The sequence below is a fragment of the Condylura cristata genome, unplaced genomic scaffold (genome assembly GCF_000260355.1).
Source record: "Condylura cristata isolate star-nosed mole 26May11 unplaced genomic scaffold, ConCri1.0 scaffold00017, whole genome shotgun sequence".
NCBI lineage: Eukaryota > Metazoa > Chordata > Mammalia > Eulipotyphla > Talpidae > Condylura > Condylura cristata.
In genome coordinates, this window is record NW_004567118.1 from 12,044,248 (window position 1) to 12,050,011 (window position 5,764).

Consider the following 5,764-nt stretch of genomic DNA (forward strand, 5'->3'; position numbering starts at 1 on the left):
AACGAAACCGAACGCGGGGAGGGGAGGTCCCTTCAGGAAGTCACGTGAGGGGCGGGGACCGGACCGGACACCCGGCGGGGCGGGGCGGGGCGGGCGCGCGGGAAGGGGCTGGGGGCCTGAGCTGAGCCGCCACCGCTGCCCCTCCCGTCGCGAGCAGGCGCTCCGCGGCAGGAAAGGGAACCACGCGCAGACCCCCGACGGCTTCTGACTGACGGGCGGTGGGTTCGAGGTTTCAGGGGGACGCTCATGGCCTCATGACCCCCAGAGGGTTCTTACAGCCATTTTGCTGATGAGGAAAGTGTCGCGTCGGGTGGCGCACAGTAGGTCCCGAGAGTCGAAAGCAGAAGCAAGCCCCGTTTCGCCACCAACGCTCTCTCTGGTAGCAAGTCCCTTTCTTGCAGAACTCACCCAGACCCGAGAAGTCCCATCCCACCCCACTTCTCCCGCCCCCCGACAGCTCCCGCCCCGCGAGTCAGCCTGGTCTTTAAAAAAGTAACTGGACCTTTAAAAAACTGCACTGAGCGATCGCTGACACCGCCTAGGAAACGAAACCGAACGCGGGGAAGGGAGGTCCCTTCAGGAAGTCACGTGAGGGGGGCGGGGACCGGACCGGACACCCGGCGGGGCGGGGCGGGCCACCCCTGGTGGCCCAAAGGGTTAGGGCGCAGCACCGCAAGCTGGCTGCAGCCGCTTCAGTGCGAGTTCGATCCCGGCTCTAGAGCTGACCCACATGGCGCGGCAGACCTCACCTGTCTCTCCCGCTGCGCCCCTCAGCAGTGTACTTCGTCTGTCTGCCTGATCTGCTCCCCACTCTGTCTCTGGTGAACCCTCTCACCACCCCTGCACCTCTGGCGTGTACTCCAGTTCTGTATGAATAAATAAATCTTTAAAAAAAAAAAAAAAGTACCTGCAGGGACAGTTACACCCCTGCCTTTACCCACCCACCTCACTTCTTTTTCCAACCCTTCCTTCCTCTTCCCTGGTCCTGTGCTGGGACATACGGACATGCGGTCCCTGAAGTTGGTGCCCAGTCGCACCACTCAGGCTTAACGTGGTGATTTCTTTCCATGTCACTGGTGTTTCGTGCTTTCTTCTTTTTATAGTCATTCCTACTTTCCTGGGGTTTCGAAACAGTCCAGCTTCATAAAGGTTTTCTTTCTCTCATATACGTGAATACACCCACATCCATATGTAAGAACACATAAATTTGAAACAAACGTTTTTCTAAAATATATTTAAGTTAATTTAAATTCCATTTTTTTTAGCATGTGTGCATGCATGCAACTCACATATACACACTCCCTTCCCCCCACCCCCCAGGAAAAGTGTGTTTCCAGAAGGGGAAAAATATTCAAAAGAAGGCATGGAGGGGGGTGGCAAAGAGAAAGATGGTGTTTGGGAGGAATTAGGTGGAGTTTGCATTGGGGACAGAGTGGGCAGTGACAATGAGGACAGGGAAAACTGCTAACAGTGATGAGTGGTTCCATTTATGGGGCACCTACAGTGTCACAATGTCATGTCTTACAATTCTTATAAAACCCCCAGGCAGGGCCCTCCCTTGTGGTGCAGTACTGTGAAGCTCTATTACCACATGGTTAAAGTACAGTACTGTGCAGGACTGTGAAGCTCTATGCAGCCACTGCAGCATGAGTTCCATCCCCAGCCAGGGAGCTGACCCACTTGGCTCAGCAGACCTCTCCTGTCTTACCTGCTCCCCTCAGCAGTGTATTTCAGTTGATCTGCCTGTTCTGCTCCCCACTCTATCTCTGGTGAATCATACACATAAGTGAATAAATCTTTAAAAATAAAAAATGAAATCAAGACAGAAGTCATTTTATCCATTTTACAGATAAGTCACACAGTTTGTGCAAAACAGAACTGGGTTTCTAGCTCCAAGCTGCTTTTACCCATCATTGTATTTCCTAGTTCTGCCTTTCTATTTCCTCAGGCCTTTGCCCCACTGATTCCTATTGCCTTGTTGTTTGGGGAAGAAGGAGAAAGAGAGATGGAAAAGGTAGGAAATTACCCTTTATACATAGTATCTCAGTTAACTTTCGCAATAAACCCTACAGGAAAGTATGTAATCTCAAGTTACAGATGAGAAACTGAGGCTTAGAGAAAACTATACTTTCCTAAAATGATGAAAAATGGCATTCAGATTCTGATTCCAGAAGCCAAGTTATCTCCTTCTCAAAAGTGCTACCTCCCAAGGGAGCGAACAGAGCAGTCCCCACTGACCAAAGGCTGGTAGGTGAGGTGGCCTGGTTCACCAAATATGTGTAGATTCATGCCAAATATGTGTAGAATTCTCTTTCCAGGTGGAATAAACAGATTAGAAGGGCTGGTTGTGTGATGAAGATGACTTTATCAAATTCCATGTGGTAAATATTTACTCAGATCTACTGTGCTAGATTCCTTCTTTTGCAGGTACAATATTTTGTACTGTTTCAATCTTTGAAAATGTATTGAGACTTGTTTTATTATGAATGGAGACTTGCTTCACTATAAGAATACAACCTCTCTTTGGTGATGCAACTGAGTAAAGTGTATGCCACAGCTTCTTTAGCAGGAGTTCCATCCCTGGCCAGGGAGCTGACCCACATGGCCCAGCAGACCTCTCCTGGCCCACCCGCTGCTCCCCTCAACAGTGTACTTCGTCAGTCGGCCTGTTCTGCTTCGTCAGTCGGCTGCTCTGTCTCTGGTGAATCCTCTCACTGCCCCTGGTCTCTGGCCTGTAACCCAGTTCTGTATGCATAAATAAATAAATCTTAAAAAAGAAAAAGAATATAGTCTCAAGCCCACAGGGATTACAACTGAGATGAAAAAAGGCACTAAATAATGTAAAAGAAAAAAAAATACAGACCACATACGATTAAAAAAAAGAAGAACATAGTCTCTCTTTGGTGGTGCAGCGGGTTAAAGCACAGTACTCAGAAGCTAAAGCCACTTCCTCATGAGTTGATCACTGCCTGACCTGGAGGTGACCACATGTCATGGCAGACCTCTCCTGACCTGTCCGCTGCTCCCCTCAGCAGTGTACTTCGTCGATCTGCCTGTTCTGCTCCCTGCTCTGTCTCTGGTGATGCCTCTCACTGCCCCTGCACTGCTGGCCTGTACCTTAGTTCTGTATGCATAAATAAATGAATCTTTAAAAAAAAATAATACAGTCTCTCTTGTTACTTGGTTACTTTTCATGGGCTCACTTTTCCCATCCCTTTACTTTCATTATTTCATCATCTTGAATCTGAGGTGTAACTCTTGTCCATAGCCTTATAGGTAGGTCATGTTTTTCAGTGCATTCTACCAATCTCTGCAGCACTTAATCCTTTCATGTTAAGGACTCATAAGCTACCATTTGCTGTTATTTTTTGTTTTTGTCTCACATCTTTTTGGCTTAATTATTCAATGACTACCTCCTATAAATATTAAATATTTACTGGAGTGCTACTTTATTCCCTGTTAGTTCTTCCAATATTCTCTCTGTCCTCCCCCCTCCCCTCCCTTGGGAGCCCCTGTCTATGTTTTTAGGTTTCTGCTAATTTCCAGAGTTCTGATAACGTTGATCCTGATCACTTTTGTTAGTTACCTTTCATGTACACAGAATTTTCCATGGACCTTGACTCCATTTTTGCTGTCCCCACATTACTCTTTGAATGTACTAGTCTGTAGTAATCATCCCTCTTATACTCCTGATAAAATTTGTGTTTTCTTTCCTTTTTTCTTGTTTCATCTGCCTAATAGTTTATTAATTTTAGCTTTTTCAATGAAACAACTTTTGACTTTAAATTTTTTCTGTCATTTGTCCAGGAGAAAGGCCCACAAGAGCAGTTTTAGTCAGAGGGAAGTTTGATTTGTCTAGTGAAGAGGAGCAGAATCAAGGTCCCAGCTGCGTCCTGCTCTCACTCAGCTCTTCCAGCTGCAGTGTGTCACAGAGGACAATTAATGCTGCTTCTGGTGCAGAGGCCTCTGGGGTGGTGGCGGGTTCCCTGTTCCTAATAACCCCCAGGGGGTGGCATCTGCAGGCCCACTGGAGCAGCTGGGTCTGCACTTAGCCCACCTGCCTTTCTGCTGAAAGCTGGACTTGGATTCTTTGGCAGGCTCTGAGGGTAAGTTTAGGAGCAAGTGGGATGGCACGTTGTGTTGTTGACACTGCGGGCTGTGCCAGGAAACGTGCTGCTTGAGATACGTAAGTGACACCAGTGAGTCTGTGACCTTTGGACTGTTCTGTGGGTTTGTTTTCTTAAAATATCAGACATTATAACTACATTTTAGGCCATAAAACCCTGCCAAATCTCATCATTGATCACATGGGATGGGGTGGCATTGCTGCCACATTACAAAGTGACCGGGGGAGGGCCTGGCAGAGGACAGGGGCCAACCACCACCCCATTATATTCCGCATGTATTTTCCTGGGGTTTCATTGTACTTATTATGTTCCATTAATCCTTCACCAGCTCGTCTCTGAATGAACTTTCTCTCCTGTCAACTGGGAAATAAAAAGGAAAAGAAAAAAAATTAAGTTGTATTCTTAACCTCTGGGTGTCATATGTCTTATTTGGCTACCATCAAGGCAGAAAAGCTATGGCACTCAAATTAGGACAAGATACAAAAACTAATAGATAATGATGTAGTCACAGAAACCTCCAAACCTTCTAGAATAAAAGTATCAATGATGAGAAGTGACTTTCTTCCTCCTACCTAAAATTATAATTAAAGAAAGCCTAAACATGGCAGCCAATATTTGTAACAGAAAATAAATCAGAAAGAAGGGGGTACAGGGGTCCACTGAAAAATTGGAGTGAGACCTTGGGTAAATCACGTAACAGGAACGTGAGTGGTAACTAATCCCTCATCAAACACTATGTCGTGACTAGCCAGGCCTGTGCTAAATGTGTTCCGTGCATTATTATCTCATACAATTCTTGCCTCACTCCTATGGCTGGGTGCCATCATGAGGAAACTGAGGTTTAGAGGCTGGATAACTTGTCAAAGATGAAGTGACCACGGCAGACTTCATCTGCTAAATTGTGAGCTCTGGGTCAAAAACTCTGACGTCAAGGTTCTAACCACACAAGTTATTTCACTTCCTCTGGATGTGTGACCCAGAATAAAATGAAGCTTGGGTTTCATTCTTCCGGCTGTGGCTCCTGGTTTTCACATTATGTGCTTCACAATGGCCAAAGGTTAGGTGCCTGTGTCCCAGTTAAGACTTGATGGTGTAGCTCAGAGCTTTATTAACCCAAGTCCATGGTAATGAGGAGAGATGGTCACAGTGGTCACATTCCCAAGGGTCCACTGAGCTGCTTAAAGAGATAAATACTAACTCATTTTACTCTTAGGCAGTGAAATTTAAGCATTAACATACAAATATCCTCTGACCAAATCAGTATAACTTTTGCAAAATGAAATGAATTCACTGTGAATAATATATACTCCTGCTAAATTTCAGTTGCAACTTTTCTTCCTGAATGTTCATGAACTCACATTTTATTAGCCTCTGATGGAGTCTGATGAGAGGCTAAAAAAGTAGACCAAAACTTTCTGAATGTTACATTTTTTGGCTTTTCAGTATAGGTCTGAGGATGTGTAAGGCCCAGTCTGACACTCAGCCTGTCTCTCAGCTCAGGTGAGGACCCACTTCCGCCTGAAAGCCCATTTTTTTTCCTTTAAGTCAGCAGCTCTCTGTGGACTCCCACAGGTTGCTCAAGATGCTTTCAGGGCTCCGTGATGCCAAAACTACTAAGCTGTCTTTTCATCGTGCTG